Here is a 17809-nt window from a genome sequence, read left to right as displayed (position 1 = left end):
AAATAAAATAAAACAAAAATATATTTTATTTACAATTCACATCATCTTCCTTTCTCCATCATGGACCTAAGTGGAAATTAACAGTCCAGAAGGACTCTGGGGTCATATGCTAACCCCACTAATGCTTCCTATGGGAGTAGTATCTGTATACCTCCCATCAGAGCTAGCAGTTCTAAGCTAAATCCTCAGCTCATTATCATGGTGCAGCAAAATTGCCAGTATTCCGGTCTTCCACAGGAAGAACCTATTGAGTTTCTGGCACAGTTCTTACAAATTACTGATACAGTACGTGATAAGGAAGTAGATCAGGATGTCTACAGATTATTACTGTTTCCATTTGCTGTAAAGGATCAAGCTAAGAGGTTGATTAAACAACCAACCCACAGCAAGTATAAGAACATGGAAACAGTTATCAGACAAATTCCTGAATTAATATTTCCCTCCAAAAAGGATGACACAGCTAAGGCTGGACATCCAAGGCTTTAAACAAGAGGATAATGAATCCCTTTATAATGCCTGGGAGAGGTACAGAGGGATGCTAAGGAAATGCCCTCTAAAATATTTTCAGAATGGGTGCAGTTAGACATCTTTTACTCTGGGCTTATAGAAAAGGCCCAAATATCTCTAGATCACTCAGCTGGTGGATCTATACATATGAGAAAGACAATTGAAGAGGCTCAAGAGCTCATCGATACAGTTGCTAGAAATCAATATCTATACATAAGTAGTGGGTCCTCCATGAAAGAAGAATCTAAAGCAGTATCCACTGAATGTAGTCCTCAAGAACAAGTTGCTGAACTCAATCAGCAATTGCTTATTATAACAAAACAGTTAGCAGAATTTAAAGAGATGCTGCAAGAAACCAAAGATGCTTATGAGAATATGGAAAAATATTTGAATCAGACAAGACAGCAGCTATCTAAACAAATAACAGAAGAATGCTAAGCTATTTAATTAAGAAGTGGGAAGATATTAAATGTCTCAATTCAAAGCAGCAGAAAGCCAAGAAAAGAACAACTAACAGAAAATGACCAAGCCACTGCTCAAAATCCCTCTAAGGATAGTAAGAGCCCAGAGGGGAATGATTCTGGCATTCAAACGCCAAAAAAGGGTGAAAAATTGGCATTAAACGCCCAAAGAATAGCCAATTCTAGTATTCAAACGCCAGAAAAGGGTGACAACCTGGCGTTAAACACCCAAAAAGCACCCAATTCTGGCGTTCAAACGCCAATAAGGGATCAGACACCTGCAAGTGCTGATAACAACCCCCTTAAGCAAGCTTCTCCAACCACTTCTGTAGGAAATAAACCTGCAGCAACTAAGGTTGAAGAATACAAAGCCAAGATGCGTTATCCTCAGAAACTCCGCCAAGCCGAATAGGATAAACAATTTGCCCGCTTTGCAGACTATCTCAGGACTTTTGAAATAAAGATTCTGTTTGCAGAGGCACTTGAGCAAATACCCTCTTATGCTAAGTTCATGAAAGAGATCTTAAGTCATAAGAAGGATTATAAAAAAACTGAAAAAGTTTTTCTCACTGAAAAATGCAGTGCAGTCATTCTGAAAAGCTTACTAGAAAAGCTTAAAGATCCCAGAAGCTTTATGATACCATGCACATTAGAGGGTGCTTATACCAAGACAGCTCTATGTGATCTTGGGGCAAGTATCAACCTAATACCTGCATCCACTATCAAAAAGCTTGGTTTGACTGATGAAGTTAAACCAACCCGAATATGCCTTCAACTTGCTGATGGCTCCATTAAGATTCCATCAAGCGTAATTGAGGACATGATTGTCAATGTTAGGCTATTTGCCTTTCCCACTGACTTTGTAGTGCTGGAAATGGAGGAGCACAAGAGTGCAACTCTCATTCTAGGAAGACCATTGACGTCCAAAAAGGGGAGATAACCCTGAGAGTTAATGAGGATGAGTTCAAATTCAATGCTGTCAAAGCTATGCAGCATCCAGACACTTCAAAAGACTGCATGAGCACTAACATTATTGACTCCCCGGTAGAAGAGGTCAATATGACTGAGAGTCTTGAATCAGAGCTAGAGGACATTTTTAAAGTTGTTCAGCCTGATCTGGAGGAACTAGAGAAAACAGAAGAACCTCTAAAAATTCCTCAGGAAGAGGAGAAGCCTCCTAAACCCGATCTCAAACCACTACCACCATCCCTGAAATATGCATTTCTGGAAGAAGATGACACTTTTCCAGTAATCATAAGCTCTCCTTTAGAGCCACAGGAAGAGAAAGCACTAATTCAGGTGCTAACGACACACAAGACAGCTCTTGGGTGGTCCATAAGTGATCTTAAGGGCATTAGCCCAGCCAGATGCATACACAAGATCCTATTAGAGGATGATGCCAAGCCAGTGGTTAAACTACAGAGGTGGCTGAATCCAGCCATGAAGGAGGTGGTGCAGAAAGAGGTCACTAAGTTACTAGAGGCTGGGATTATTTATCCTATTTCTGATAGCCCCTGGGTGAGCCCTGTCCAAGTTGTCCCCAAGAAGGGAGGCATGACAGTGGTTCATAATGAAAAGAATGAACTAGTTCCTACAAGAATAGTTACAGGGTGGCGTATGTGTATTGACTACAGAAGACTCAATACAGCCACCAGAAAGGATCATTTTCCTTTACCATTCATAGACCAGATGCTAGAGAGACTAGCAGGTCATGAATACTACTGCTTTTTAGATGGCTATTCAGGTTACAACCAAATTGCAGTAGATCCTCAGGACCAAGAAAAAATAGCATTTACATGTCCTTCTGGAGTATTTGCCTACAGAAAGATGCCATTTGGTCTGTGCAATGCACCTGCAACCTTTCAGAGGTGCATGCTCTCTATCTTCTTTGATATGGTAGAGAAATTTTTGGAAGTCTTCATGGATGACTTCTCAGTATTTGGAGACTCATTCAGCTCCTGTCTTGACCATCTAGCACTTGTTCTGAAAAGGTGCCAAGAGGCTAACCTGATTTTAAACTGGGAAAAATGTCACTTTATGGTGATTGAAGGAATTGTCCTTGGGCACTGATGAGCGGATAATTTATACGCTTTTTGGCATTGTTTTTAGTATGTTTTTAGTAGAATCTAGTTACTTTTAGGGATTTTTTCATTAGTTTTTATGTTAAATTCACATTTCTGGACTTTACTATGAGTTTGTGTGTTTTTCTGTGATTTCAGGTATTTTCTAGCTGAAATTGAGGGACTTGAGCAAAAATCAGATTCAGAGGTTGAAGAAGGACTGCTGATGCTGTTGGATTCTGACCTCCCTGCACTCAAAATGGATTTTCTGGAGCTACAGAACTCAAAATGGCGCGCTTCCAATTGAATTGGAAAGTAGACATCCAGGGCTTTCCAACATTATATAATAGTCCATACTTTGCCCAAGTTTAGATGACACAAACTGGCGTTCAACGCCAGCTCTCTGCCCAATTCTGGCGTCCAACGCCAGAAACAAGCTGCAAAGTGGAGTTCAACGCCCAAACTGGCACAAAAGCTGGCGTTCAACTCTAAGAATGACCTCTCCACGTGTAGACCTCAAGCTCAGCCCAAGCACACACCAAGTGGGCCCCGGAAGTGGATTTATACATCAACTACTTACTTCTGTAAACCCTAGTAGCTAGTTTATTATAAATAGGACTTTTTACTATTGTATTAGACATCTTTGGATGCCTGGTTCTTAGATCAGAGGGGCTGGCCATTCGGCCATGCCTGAACCTTTCACTTATGTATTTTCAACGGTAGAGTTTCTACACTCCATAGATTAAGGTGTGGAGCTCTGCTGTTCCTCAAAGATTAATGCAAAGTACTACTGTCTTTCTATTCAATTCAACTTATTCTGATTCTAAGATATCCATTCGCACCCAAGAACATGATGAATGTGATGATTATGTGACGCTCATCATCATTCTCCCTTATGAAGGCGTGCCTGACAAACACTTCCGTTCTACATGCGAACAAGCTAGAATGAATATCTCTTGGATCTCTTAATCAGGATCTTCGTGGTATAAGTTAGAACCCATGGATGGCCATTCCTGAGGTCCGAAAAGTCTAAACCTTGTCTGTGGTATTCCGAGTAGGATCCGGGAAGGGATGGCTGTGACGTACTTCAAACTCCCAAGTGCTGGGTGTAGTGACAGACGCAAAAGGATAGTAAATCCTATTCCAGTATGATCGGGAACCTCAGATGATTAGCCGTGCCATGACAGAGCATTTGGACCATTTTCACAAGAGTAGGGGATTGTAGCCACTGACAACGGTGATGCCCTTGCATAAAGCTTGCCATGGAAAGGAGTAAGACTGATTGGATGAAGACAACGGAAAAGTAGAGGTTCAGAGGGACGAAAGCATCTCCATATGCTTATCTGAAATTCTCACCAATGAATTACATATGTATTTCTATCCTTATTTTAGTATTAATTTCAAAAACTCCATAATCAATTATTATCCGCCTGACTGAGATTTACAAGGTGACCATAGCTTGCTTCATACCAACAATCTCCGTGGGATTGACCCTTACTCACGTAAGGTTTATTACTTGGACGACCCAGTGCACTTGCTGGTTAGTTGTATCGAAGTTGTGACAAATTATGAATTGAGATTAGAGCACCAAGTTTTTGGAGCCATTACCAGAGATCAAAATTTCGTGCACCAAGTTTTTGGCGCCGTTGCCGGGGATTGTTCGAGTTTGGACAACTGACGGTTCATCTTGTTGCTCAGATTAGGTAATTTTCTTTCTGTTTTATTTTCAAAAATTTTTCAAAAATCTTTCAAAAAAATTTTTTCTTTGTTTTCGAAAAAAAAATATTTTCAAAAATATATTTTTCTTCATAATTTTTAAGAATGAATTCTAGTGTTTCATGAAGCATGCTAAAGCCTGGCTGGCTGTAAAGCAATGTCTAAATTCTTTTGGACTGAGGTTTTGGCTTAAAATTAAATGAATTACACTCATATTTTTACTAAAGCTTGGCTGGCTATTAAGCCATGCCTGACCCTTTGATTGGAGCTTTAGACTAAAAAGCATAAGATTCCTGGAATTCATATTAAAAATTTTGCAATCCTTATTTTTATTTTTCACAATAATTTTTGAAAAAAAATATACAAAAAAATTAGAAAATCATAAAAATCAAAAATATTTTTTGTGTTTCTTGTTTGAGTCTTGAGTCATGTTATAAGTTTGGTGTCAATTGCATACTCATCTTGCATTTTTCGAAAATTTTCATGCATTCATAGTGTTCTTCATGATCTTCAAGTTGTTCTTGGTAAGTCTTCTTGTTTGATCTTTGCATTTGCATGTTTTGTGTCTTTTCTTGTTTTTCATATGCATTCTTGAATTCTTAGTGTCTAAGCATTAAAGAATTCTAAGTTTGGTATCTTGCATGTTTTCTTTGCATATAAAATTTTTAAAAATATGTTCTTGATGTTCATCATGTTCTTCATAGTGTTCTTGGTGTTCATCTTGACATTCATAGCATTCCTGCATGCATTCATTGTTTTGATCTAAAAATTTCATGCATTGCATCATTTTAGTGTTTTTCTCTCTCATCATAAAAAAATTCAAAAATAAAAAAAAATATCTTTCCCTTTTTCTCTCTTAAAATTTCGAAAATTAGATTTGACTTTTTCAAAAATTTTTAAAAATCTAGTTGTTTTCATGAGTCAAATCAAATTTTCAATTTAAAAATCCTATCTTTTTCAAAAATCAAATCTTTTTTATTTTTCTTAGTTATTTTCGAAAATTTTAAAAATATTTTTCAAAAACCTTTTTCTTATCTTTATCTCCTAATTTTTGAAAATAACATCATCAATTAATGTTTTGATTCAAAAAATTTCAAGTTTGCTACTTGTTAAGAAAGATTCAAACTTTAAGTTCTAGAATCATATCTTGTGATTTCTTGTGAATCAAGTCATTAATTGTGATTTTAAAAATCAAATATTTTTCAAAACTAATTTCAATCATATCTTTTCAAAAATATCTTCTTATCTCATCTTTTTCAAAATTTGATTTCAAAATATCTTTTCTAACTTCCTAACTTCTTATCTTTTCAAAATTTGTTTCAACTAACTAACTAACTTTTTGTTTGTTTCCTACCTTTTTCAAAACCACCTAACTAACTCTCTCTTTCTAATTTTCGAAAATATCTTCCCTCTTTTTCAAAATTTCTTTTTAATTAACTAATTATTTTAATTTTTTATTTTAAATTTTCGAAAAAATTACTAACTTTTTTTTCAAAAACTATTTTCGAAAATCACTAACTCTTTTTCAAAAATTATTTTCGAAAATCCTCTCCCTCTCTCATCTTATTATATTTATTTATTCATCTACTAACTTCTCTTCCTCACATCACTCACCAAATTCGAACCCCCTCTTCTATCTGTGGTCGAATTTTTTCTTCTTTTCTTCTTCTACTAACAATAAGGAACCTCTTTACTGTGACATAGAGGATTCCTCTTCTTTTCTTGTTCTCTTCTCTTTCTTATGAGCAGGAACAAAGAAAAAGGCATTCTTGTTGAAGCTGATCCAGAACCTGAAAGGACTCTGAAGAGGAAACTAAGAGAAGCTAAATTACAACAATCCAGAGACAACCTTATTGAAAATTTCGAACAAGTAAAGGAGATGGCAGCCGAACCCAACAACAATAATGCAAGGAGAATGCTTGGTGACTTTACTGCACCTAATTCCAATTTACATGGAAGAAGCATCTCTATTCCTACCATTGGAGCAAACAATTTTGAGCTGAAACCTTAGCTAGTTTCTCTGATACAGCAGAACTGCAAGTTTCATGGACTTCCATCTGAAGATCCTTTTCAGTTCTTAACTGAATTCTTGCAGATCTGTGATACTGTTAAGACTAATGGAGTAGATCCTGAAGTCTACAGGCTCATGCTTTTCCCTTTTGCTGTAAGAGACAGAGCTAGAGTGTGGTTGGACTCTCAACCCAAAGATAGCCTGAACTCTTGGGATAAGCTGGTCACGGCTTTCTTAGCCAAGTTCTTTCCTCCTCAAAAGCTGAGCAAGCTTAGAGTGGATGTTCAAACCTTCAAACAAAAAGATGGTGAATCCCTCTATGAAGCTTGGGAAAGATACAAACAGTTGACCAAAAAGTGTCCTTCTGACATGCTTTCAGAATAGACCATCCTGGATATATTCTATGATGGTTTATCTGAGCTATCAAAGATGTCATTGTATACTTCTGCAGGTGGATCCATTCACTTAAAGAAAATGCCTGCAGAAGCTCAAGAACTCATTGACATGGTTGCTAATAACCAGTTTATGTACACTTCTGAGAGGAATCCTGTAAGTAATGGGACGCCTATAAAGAAGGGAGTTCTTGAAATTGATACTCTGAATGCCATATTGGCTCAGAATAAAATATTGACTCAGCAAGTTAATATGATTTCTCAGAGTCTGAATAGAATGCAAGCTGCATCCAACAGTACTCAAGAGGCATCATCTGAGGAAGAAGCTTATGATCCTGAGAACCCTGCAATAGCAGAGTTAAATTACGTAGGTGAACCATATGGAAACACCTATAATCCATCATGGAGAAATCATCCAAATCTCTCATGGAAGGATCAAAGGCCTCAACAAGGCTTTAATAATGGTGGAAGAAACAGGTTTAGCAATAGCAAGCCTTTTCCATCATCCACTCAGCAATAGACAGAGAATTCTGAGCAGAATCCATCTAGCTTAGCAAATTTAGTCTCTGATCTATCTAAGGCCACTGTGAGTTTCATGAATGAAACAAGGTCTTCCATTAGAAATTTGGAAGCACAAGTGGGCCAGCTGAGTAAAAGGATCACTGAAATCCCTCCTAGTACTCTCCCAAGCAATACAGAAGAGAATCCAAAAGGAGAGTGCAAGGCCATTGAATTAATTACCATGGCCGAACCCACAAGAGAGGAGAAGGACGTGAATCCCAAGGAGGAAGACATCCTGGGACGTCCAGTGATCAATAAGGAGCTTCCCTTTGAGGAACCTAAGGAATCTGAGACTCATCTAGAGACCATAGAGATTCCATTGAACCTCCTTATGCCATTCATGAGCTCTGATGAGTATTCCTCTTCTGAAGAGAATGAGGATGTTACTGAAGAGCAAGCTGCCAAGTTCCTTGGTGCAATCATGAAGCTAAATGCCAAATTATTTGGTATTGAGACTTGGGAAGATGAATCTCCCTTGTTCACCAGTGAACTTAAGTGATCTGGATCAACTGACATTGCCTCAGAAGAAACAGGATCCTGGAAAGTTCATAATACCTTGTACCATAGGCACCATGATCTTTAAGGCTCTGTGTGACCTTGGTTCAGGAATAAACCTCATGCCCCTCTCTGTAATAGAGAAACTGGGAATCTATGGGGTGCAAGCTACTAAAATCTCATTAGAGATGGCAGACAATTCAAGAAAATAGGCTTATGGAGAAGTAGAGGACGTGTTAGTAAGGGTTGAAGGCCTTTACATCTCTGCTGATTTCATAGTCCTGGATACTGGAAAGGAAGAGGATGAATCCATCATCCTAGGAAGACCTTTTCTACCACAGCAAGAGCTGTGATTGATGTGGACAGAGGAGAATTGATCCTTCAAATAAATGAGGACAACCTTGTGTTTACAACTCAAGGATCTCTCTCTGCATCCATGGAGAGGAAGCATAAAAAGCTTCTCTCAAAGCAGAGTCAACCAAAGCCCCCACAGTCAAACTCTAAGTTTGGTGTTGGGAGGCCACAACCAAGCTCTAAGTTTGGTGTTGAACTCCCATATCCAAACTCTAAGTTTGGTGTTGAAGAGTCTCAACAATGCTCTGAACATCTGTGAGGCTCCATGAGAGCCCACTGTCAAGCTATTGACATTAAAGAAGCGCTTGTTGGGAGGCAACCCAATTTTTATCTATCTAACTATATTTTTCTTAGTTATATGTCTTTATAGGTTCATGATCATGTGGAGTCACAAAATAAATATAAAAATTGAAAACGGAATCAAAAACAGCAAAAGAAAAATCACACCCTGGAGGAAGCACGTGCATGGCGTTCAACGCCAGAACAGAGCATAGTTCTGGCGCTGAACGCCCAAAATGGGCAGTGTCTGGGTGTTGAACGCCCAAAATGGGCATCATCTGGGCGCTGAACGCCAGAATTGCACCCTGGAGAGGAGCTGGCGCTAAACGCCCAGAACAAGCATGGTTCTGGCGTTCAACGCCAGAAATGGGCAACAAATGGGGGTTGAACGCCCAAAATGGGCACCAACCTGGCGCTGAACGCCCAGAGTTGTGTGCAAGGGCATTTTACATGCCTAATTTGGTACAAGGTTGTAAATCCTTGAACACCTCAGGATCTGTGGACCCCACAGGATCATCTCAGGATCTGTGGACCCCACAGGATCCCCACCTACCTCCACTCACTCTCTTCTCTCTTCTCAATCATCCTCTATTCCCAATAAACACTCTTCCCCAAAACCCTTCACCTATCACCTCAATCTCTCTTCCCTATTAACCCTTCACCACTCACATCCACCCACTCTTCCCCATAAACCTACCCAATAAACTCCACCTACCTTCAAAATTCAAATCAATTTCCCACCCAAACCCACCCATATGGCCGAACCTTAACCCCCCTCCCTTCCCTATATAAGGCCTTCCATTCTTCCTCATTTTCACACAACACAACCCTCTCTTCTCTTCTTGGCCGAAACACACCTCCCCCTCTTCTCCATCTTTTCTTCTTCTTCTTCATCTAATTCTTTATTTTCTTGCTCGAGGGCGAGCAAGATTCTAAGTTTGGTGTGGTAAAAGCATAAGCTTTTTGTTTTTCCATTACCATTGATGGCACCTAAGACCGGAGAATCCTCTAGAAAAGGAAAAGGGAAGACAAAAACTTCCACCTCCGAGTCATGGGAGATGGAAAGATTCATCTCCAAAGCTCATCAAGACCACTTCTATGATGTTGTGGCCAAGAAGAAGGTGATCTCCGAGGTCCCTTTCAAACTCAAAAGAAATGAGTATCCAGAGATTCGACATGAAATTCAAAGAAGAGGTTGGGAAGTTCTAACAAATTCCATCTAACAAGTTGGCATCCTAATGGTTCAAGAGTTCTATGCCAATACATGGATCACCAAGAACCATGATCAAAGTAAGAACCCGGGTCCAAAGAACTATGTTACAATGGTTCGGGGGAAATACTTGGATTTTAGTCCGGAAAATGTGAGGTTAGCGTTTAACTTGCCTATGATGCAAGGAGATAAACGCCCCTACACTAGAAGGGTCAACTTTAATCAAAGGTTGGACCAAGTCCTCATGGACATATGTGTGGAAGGAGCTCAATGGAAGATTGACTCCAAAGGCAAGCCGGTTCAACTAAGAAGATTGGACCTCAAGCCTGTGGCTAGAGGATGGTTGGAGTTCATCCAACGCTCCATCATCCCCACTAGCAACCGATCTGAAGTTACTTTGGATCGGGCCATCATGATCCATAGCATCATGATTGGAGAAGAAATAGAGGTTCATGAAGTCATCTCCCTTGAACTCTACAAAATAGCCGGAAAGCCCTCTCCTGGGGCAAGGCTAGCTTTTCCTCATCTTATCTGCCATCTATGTTACTCAGCTGGAGCTTCCATAGAAGGAGACATTCACATTGAGGAAGAGAAGCCCATCACTAAGAAAAAGATGGAGCAAGTAAGAGAGCCCATTCATGGAGCTCAAGAGGCGCATGAAGCTCATCACCATGAGATCCCGAAAATGCCTCAAATGCATTTTTCTCCACAAAACTATTGGGAGCAAATCAACACCTCCCTAGGAGAATTAAGTTCCAACATGGGACAATTAAGGGTGGAACATCAAGAGCACTCCATCATCCTTCATGAAATAAGAGAAGATCAAAAAGCAATGAGGGAGGAGCAACAAAGACAAGGAAGAGACATAGAAGAGCTCAAGGACATCATTGGTTCCTCAAGAAGGAAACGCCACCATCACTAAGGTGGACTCATTCCTTGTTCTTACATTCTCTGTTTTTGTTTTCTATGTTAAGTGCTTATCTATGTTTGTGTCTTCATTACATGATCATTAGAAGTTAGTAGCTTTGTCTTAAAGTTATGAATGTCCTATGAATCCATCACCTCTCTTAAATGAAAAATGGTTTAATTCAAAAGAACAAGAAGTACATGAGTTTTGAATTTATCCTTGAACTTAGTTTAATTATATTGATGTGGTGACAATGCTTCTTGTTTTCTGAATGTATGCTTGAACAGTGCATATATCTTTTGAAGTTGTTGTTTAAGAATGTTAAATATGTTGGCTCTTGAAAGAATGATGACAAGGAGACATGTTATTTGATAATCTGAAAAATCATAAAAATGATTCTTGAAGCAAGAAAAAGTAGCAAAGAACAAAGCTTGCAGAAAAAAAATAGGCGAAAGAAAAAAAAAGAGAAAAGAGAGCAAAAGCAAGCAGAAAAAGCCAAAAGCTCTTAAAACCAAGAGGCAAGAGCAAAAAGCCAATAACCCTTAAAACCAAAAGGCAAGGGCAAATAAAAAGGATCCCAAGGCTTTGAGCATCAGTGGATAGGAGGGCCTAAAGGAATAAAATCCTGGTCTAAGTGGCTAAACCAAGCTGTCCCTAACCATGTGCTTGTGGCGTGTAGGTGTCAAGTAAAAACTTGAGACTGAGCGATTAAAGTCAAGGTCCATAGCAAAAAAAGAGTGTGCTTAAGAACCCTGGACACCTCTAATTGGGGACTTTAACAAAGCTGAGTCACAATCTGAAAAGGTTCACCCAATTATGTGTCTGTGGCATTTATGTATCCGGTGGTAATACTGGAAAACAAAGTGCTTAGGGCCACGGCCAAGACTCATAAAGAAGCTGTGTTCAAGAATCATCATACTGAACTAGGAGAATCAATAACACTATCTGAACTCTGAGTTTCTATAGATGCCAATCATTCTGAACCTCAATGGATAAAGTGAGATGCCAAAACTATTCAAGAGGCAAAAAGCTATAAGTCCCGCTCATTTGATTGGAGCTATGTTTCATTGATAGTTTGGAATTTATAGTATATTCTCTTCTTTTTATCCTATTTGATTTTCAGTTGCTTGGGGATAAGCAACAATTTAAGTTTGGTGTTGTGATGAGCGGATAATTTATACACTTTTTGGCATTGTTTTTAGTATGTTTTTAGTAGAATCTAGTTACTTTTAGGGATGTTTTCATTAGTTTTTATGTTAAATTCACATTTCTGGACTTTACTATGAGTTTGTGTGTTTTTCTGTGATTTCAGGTATTTTCTGGCTGAAATTGAGGGACTTGAGCAAAAATCAGATTTAGAGGTTGAAGAAGGACTGCTGATGCTGTTGGATTCTGACCTCCCTGCACTCAAAATGGATTTTCTGGAGCTCCAGAACTCAAAATGGCGCGCTTCTAATTGCGTTGGAAAGTAGACATCCAGGGCTTTCCAGCAATATATAATAGTCCATACTTTGCCCAAGTTTAGACGACGCAAACTGGCGTTCAACGCCAGCTCTCTGCCCAATTCTAGCGTCCAACGCCAGAAACAAGCTGCAAAGTGGAGTTCAACGCCCGAACTGGCACAAAAGCTGGCGTTCAACTCCAAGAATGACCTCTCCACATGTAGACTTCAAGTTCAGCCCAAGCACACACCAAGTGGGCCCCAGAAGTGGATTTATGCATCAACTACTTACTTCTGTAAACCCTAGTAGCTAGTTTATTATAAATAGGACTTTTTACTAATGTATTAGACATCTTTGGATGCCTGGTTCTTAGATCAGAGGGGCTGTCCATTCGGCCATGCCTGAACCTTTCACTTATGTATTTTCAACGGTAGAGTTTTTACACTCCATAGATTAAGGTGTGGAGCTCTGCTGTTCCTCAAAGATTAATGCAAAGTACTACCGTCTTTCTATTCAATTCAACTTATTCCGATTCTAAGATATCCATTTACACCCAAGAACATGATGAATGTGATGATTATGTGACGCTCATCATCATTCTCCCTCATGAACACGTGCCTGACAAACACTTCCGTTCTACATGCGAACAAGCTAGAATGAATATCTCTTGGATCTCTTAATCAGGATTTTCGTGGTATAAGTTAGAACCCATGGATGGCCATTCCTGAGGTCCGGAAAGTCTAAACCTTGTCTGTGGTATTCCAAGTAGGATCTGGGAAGGGATGGCTGTGACGTACTTCAAACTCGCGAGTGCTGGGCGTAGTGACAGACGCAAAAGGATAGTAAATCCTATTCCAGTATGATCAGGAACCTCAGATGATTAGCCATGCCGTGACAGAGCATTTGGACCATTTTCACATGAGGAGGGGATTGTAGCCACTGACAACGGTAATGCCCTTGCATAAAGCTTGCCATGGAAAGGAGTAAGACTGATTGGATGAAGACAGCGGGAAAGCAGAGGTTCAGAGGGATGAAAGCATCTCCATATGCTTATCTGAAATTCTCACCAATGAATTACATAAGTATTTCTATCCTTATTTTAGTATTAATTTCGAAAACTCCATAATCAATTATTATCCGCCTGACTGAGATTTACAAGGTGACCATAGCTTGCTTCATACCAACAATCTCCGTGGGATCGACCCTTACTCACGTAAGGTTTATTACTTGGACGACCCAGTGCACTTGCTGGTTAGTTGTATCGAAGTTGTGACAAATTATGAATTGAGATTAGAGCACCAAGTTTTTGGAGCCATTACCAGAGATCACAATTTCGTGCACCAGGCACAAAATTTCAAATAAGGGAATAGAGGTGGATCAAGCTAAGGTAGAGGTAATTGAAAAATTACCACCACCTACCAATGTTAAGGCAATCAGAAGCTTTCTGGGACATGCAGGATTCTATAGGAGGATTATAAAGGATTTTTCAAAAATTGCAAAACCTCTGAGCAATCTGCTAGCTACTGACATGCCATTTATCTTTGACACAGAGTGTCTACAGGCATTTGAGACTCCAAAAGCCAAGCTGGTCACAGCATCAGTCATTTCTGCAACAAACTGGACATTACTATTTGAACTAATGTGTGATGCCAGTGACCACGCCATTGGTGCAGTATTAAGACATAAGCATAACAAGCTTCTGCACGTCATTTACTATGCTAGCCATTTTTTGAATGACGCACAGAAGAATTACACAACCACAGAAAAGGAGTTGCTTGCAGTGGTTTATGCCATTGACAAGTTCAGATCTTATTTAGTGGGATCAAAAGTAATTGTGTAGACTGACCATGCTGCTCTGAAATATCTCCTCACAAAGCAGGATTCAAAACCCAGACTCATAAGATGGGTGTTGCTTCTGCAAGAGTTTGATATAGAAATAAGAGACAGAAAAAGGACAGAGAACCAGGTGATCACCTGTCACGGATAGAACCAGTAGTAGGGGCGTCCCTCCCTCCATTCAGGAATTACCATGGTTTGCAGACATTGCAAACTATAAAGCTGTGAGATTCATACCCAAAGAGTACAGTAAACAACAAATGAAAAAATTGATTTCTGATGCAAAGTACTGGGTGTGGGATGAACCATATCTCTTTAAGAGGTGTGCAGACGGAGTAATCTGCAGATGTGTGCCTAGAGAAGAGGCACAGAAGATCCTATGGCATTGCCATGCATCACAATATGGAGGACACTTTGGAGGTGAGCGAAAAGCCACAAAGGTTCTCCAATGTGGTTTCTACTGGCCTACTCTCTATAGAGACTCCCGAGAGTTTGTACGTAACTGTGATAGTTGCCAGAGAGTTGGTAATCTGCCTCACGGTTATGCCATGCCTCAGCAAGAGATCCTAGAGATTGAGCTGTTTGATGTATGGGGTATTGACTTCATGGGGCCTTTCCCACCATCATATTCAAATACTTATATTATGGTGGCAGTGGACTATGTATCTAAATGGGTAGAGGCAATTGTAACACCCACTAATGATACTATGACAGTGATGAAATTTCTCCAGAAGCATATCTTTAGTAGGTTTGGTGTCCCTAGGATACTGATCAGTGATGGAGGCACTCATTTCTGCAATAAACAGCTTGACTCTGCTCTGGTCCGATATGAAATTAACCATAAAGTGGCAACTCCATATCATCCACAGACAAATGGGCAAGCTGAAGTCTCGAATAGAGAACTAAAACGAATCCTGGAAAGGACTGTAAGTACACGTAGAAGGGATTGGGCAAGAAGTCTGGATGATGCTCTATGGGCATACAGAACAGCATTCAAGACTCCTATAGGAACCTCTCCATACCAGCTTGTGTATGGAAAAGCTTGTCATATGCTAGGAACTAGAACACAAGGCCTACTGGGCAACCAGGTTCCTAAACCTTGATGCTAAGGTAGCTGGAGAGAAAAGAGTACTCCAGTTGAAATGAGCTGGTGGAGTTCAGACTCAATGCTTTCGAAAATGCTAAAATTTATAAAGAGAAAGCAAAAAGGTGGCATGACAAAAGGCTGTCATCTAGAGTCTTTGAGAAAGGACAAAAGGTCTTGCTGTTTAACTCTAGGCTCAGATTATTCCCTGGGAAATTGAAATCCCGGTGGAGGGAACCGTATATGATTACAAGTGTGTCACCATATGGCTATGTAGAGCTTCAAGATATTGATTCTGACAAAAAGTTCTTTGTTAATGGATAGAGAATCAAACATTATCTTGAAGGTGATGTTGAGCAAGAATGCTCAAAATTGAGACTAAATTAAAAAGCTCAGTAAAAGTCCAGCTAAAGACAGTAAAGAAGCGCTTACTGGGAGGCAACCCAGCCATTATCAAAATTTAGATGTTTATAACAATTATATAAGTCCATTTAATTTTGTTGTTTGTGTTTATTAATGCTTTTCAGTGAACAAGTCAAGGATATGAAGGTTCAGAACATAAAGCAGATGAATCACAGAGAAAAAGGGCTCACTGGCATTAAAACGCCAGTAAAGAGGAAATTTGGGCGTTAAACGCCAGAATGGCTACCATTCTGGGCGTTTAACGCCATTAAAGGTATCATTCTGGGCGTTAAACACCAGAATGGGCAGTATTTTGGGCGTTTAACGCCAGAATTGGCAGCATTCTGGGTGTTCAGAAAAACACGCAATAAAGAAGGATTTCTGGCGTTTAACGCCATCCAAGGTACCTAGCTGGGCGTTTAATGCCAGAACAGCTAGGGGAGAGGTAATTTAGTTTCCAATTCAATTTTTTTGAATTTTCATGTTTTAAATCAAAATTTTCTGCATCCAAACATTACAAACATTAATTTTTTAATTTCAATTCACAAAAATTTATAATCTTATAAATTCATTTTAATTCTTTTTCAATTCTTTTCAATTCCTTTTCAAAAACTCATTCATATTTCCAATTTCTTTTCAAATCTTTTTAACTCATTCATATTATCTCTTATTTCCTAGATGCATAAACAAAAATTTAGATCTAACCTCATCATATCTTTTTCATATCTCTTAAATTTTGAAAATAATCTTCTCTTTTTCATATTATCTTTATCTTTTATCAATCATATCTTTCAAGTTATATCTTTTTCTAAAAATTTCGAACCCCTTCCCTCCCTCCCCTTTATTTATAAATTCGGCTACCCCCCTTCACTCCATCATTCGAATCCTTATCTCCCTCTATTCATCTTCTTTCTTTTTATTTTGCTTGAGGACAAGCAAATCTCTAAGTTTGGTGTGATCTCCGTGATCCCTGAGATAAAACAAACCAATCTCATGGCACCCAAAGGAAGACAAACCGCTTCAAAAGAGAAGAAAGAAAGCAATCCAAAATCACGTTGGATGTATGAGAACTTCTGCACCAAAGAACACACAGACCATTATTTCAAAATTGTGTGCAGAAGATTAGTGATCCCGGAAGTTAGGTTCAATCTGAAAGAAGATGAATACCCGGAGATCTAAGAGCAGATTCAAAACTGGGGCTGGGAAGTCCTGGCTAATCCTGAGATACATGTTGGAAGAAACATGGTCCAGAAATTTTATGCAAATTTATGGATGACAGAAAAGCAAAGATTAGAGGGAACTGCTTTCTACTCCTTTCGGACTATGGTCAGAGGGAAGGTTATTTACTTCCACTTTGACAAAGTGAGAGAGGTTCTTAAACTTCCTCAACTACAAGATGATCCAGAGTCCTTTAATAGGAGAATGGCCAAGGATAAAAGGCTAGATCAAGTTCTAGAGGAAATATGCATCCCTGGAACCAAGTGGATTACCAATTCAAAAGGTGTCCCAAACCTGTTAAAGAGAGGAGATCTCAAACCAGTTACTAGAGGGTGGCTGGATTTCATTGGGCGTTCTATACTCCCAACCAGCAACTGATCTGAAGTCACTGTCAAGAGGGCAGTGATGATTCATTGTATTATGCTGGGAAAGGAGGTAGAGATTCATCAGCTGATCCCTGTTGACATTTACATGTTTGCAAACAAGGAATCCACTGAGGTCAAATTGGCCTACCCAAGCTTGATTAGTCTGTTATGGAAAGATGCGGGGGGTACAGATGGGTGTGGATGAATATATCACAGTTGAACGCCCAATCACCAAAAAAGTGATGGATGGACCTCAATTTCAAGATAACCTCATCAAGAGGGGGCGCATGAGCTCCTCCCAGAAATTCCTCAATTTGACTATTGGGCCCGCTTAGAAGCATCTGTCACCAAGCTGCAAGAAGCTGTGAATCAACTCAAAGAAGAGCAGCAGAATCAAAACAGCATGCTCTGTAAAATGCTCATAGAACAAGAGAAACAAGGGCGTGAAATACAGAAGCTAAAGCGTTAGAAGCTATCCCTTGAAGAGTTGGACGTCCCACAAATTGAAG

General features: G+C 39.4%; 1 non-coding gene across 1 annotated transcript; it reads right to left on the bottom strand.

Annotated features, from left to right (window-relative positions):
- Nucleotides 1-7022: 7022 nt before the first annotated feature.
- On the bottom strand, nucleotides 7023-7130 carry LOC112724354 (small nucleolar RNA R71). Its single transcript, XR_003163520.1, has one exon. It is a non-coding gene; the product is annotated as a small nucleolar RNA R71 (small nucleolar RNA).
- Between the last annotated feature and the right edge of the window lie 10679 nt (nucleotides 7131-17809).

The sequence above is a fragment of the Arachis hypogaea genome, chromosome 11 (genome assembly GCF_003086295.3).
Source record: "Arachis hypogaea cultivar Tifrunner chromosome 11, arahy.Tifrunner.gnm2.J5K5, whole genome shotgun sequence".
Taxonomy (NCBI): domain Eukaryota; kingdom Viridiplantae; phylum Streptophyta; class Magnoliopsida; order Fabales; family Fabaceae; genus Arachis; species Arachis hypogaea.
This window is presented reverse-complemented; position numbering and strand designations above follow the sequence as displayed.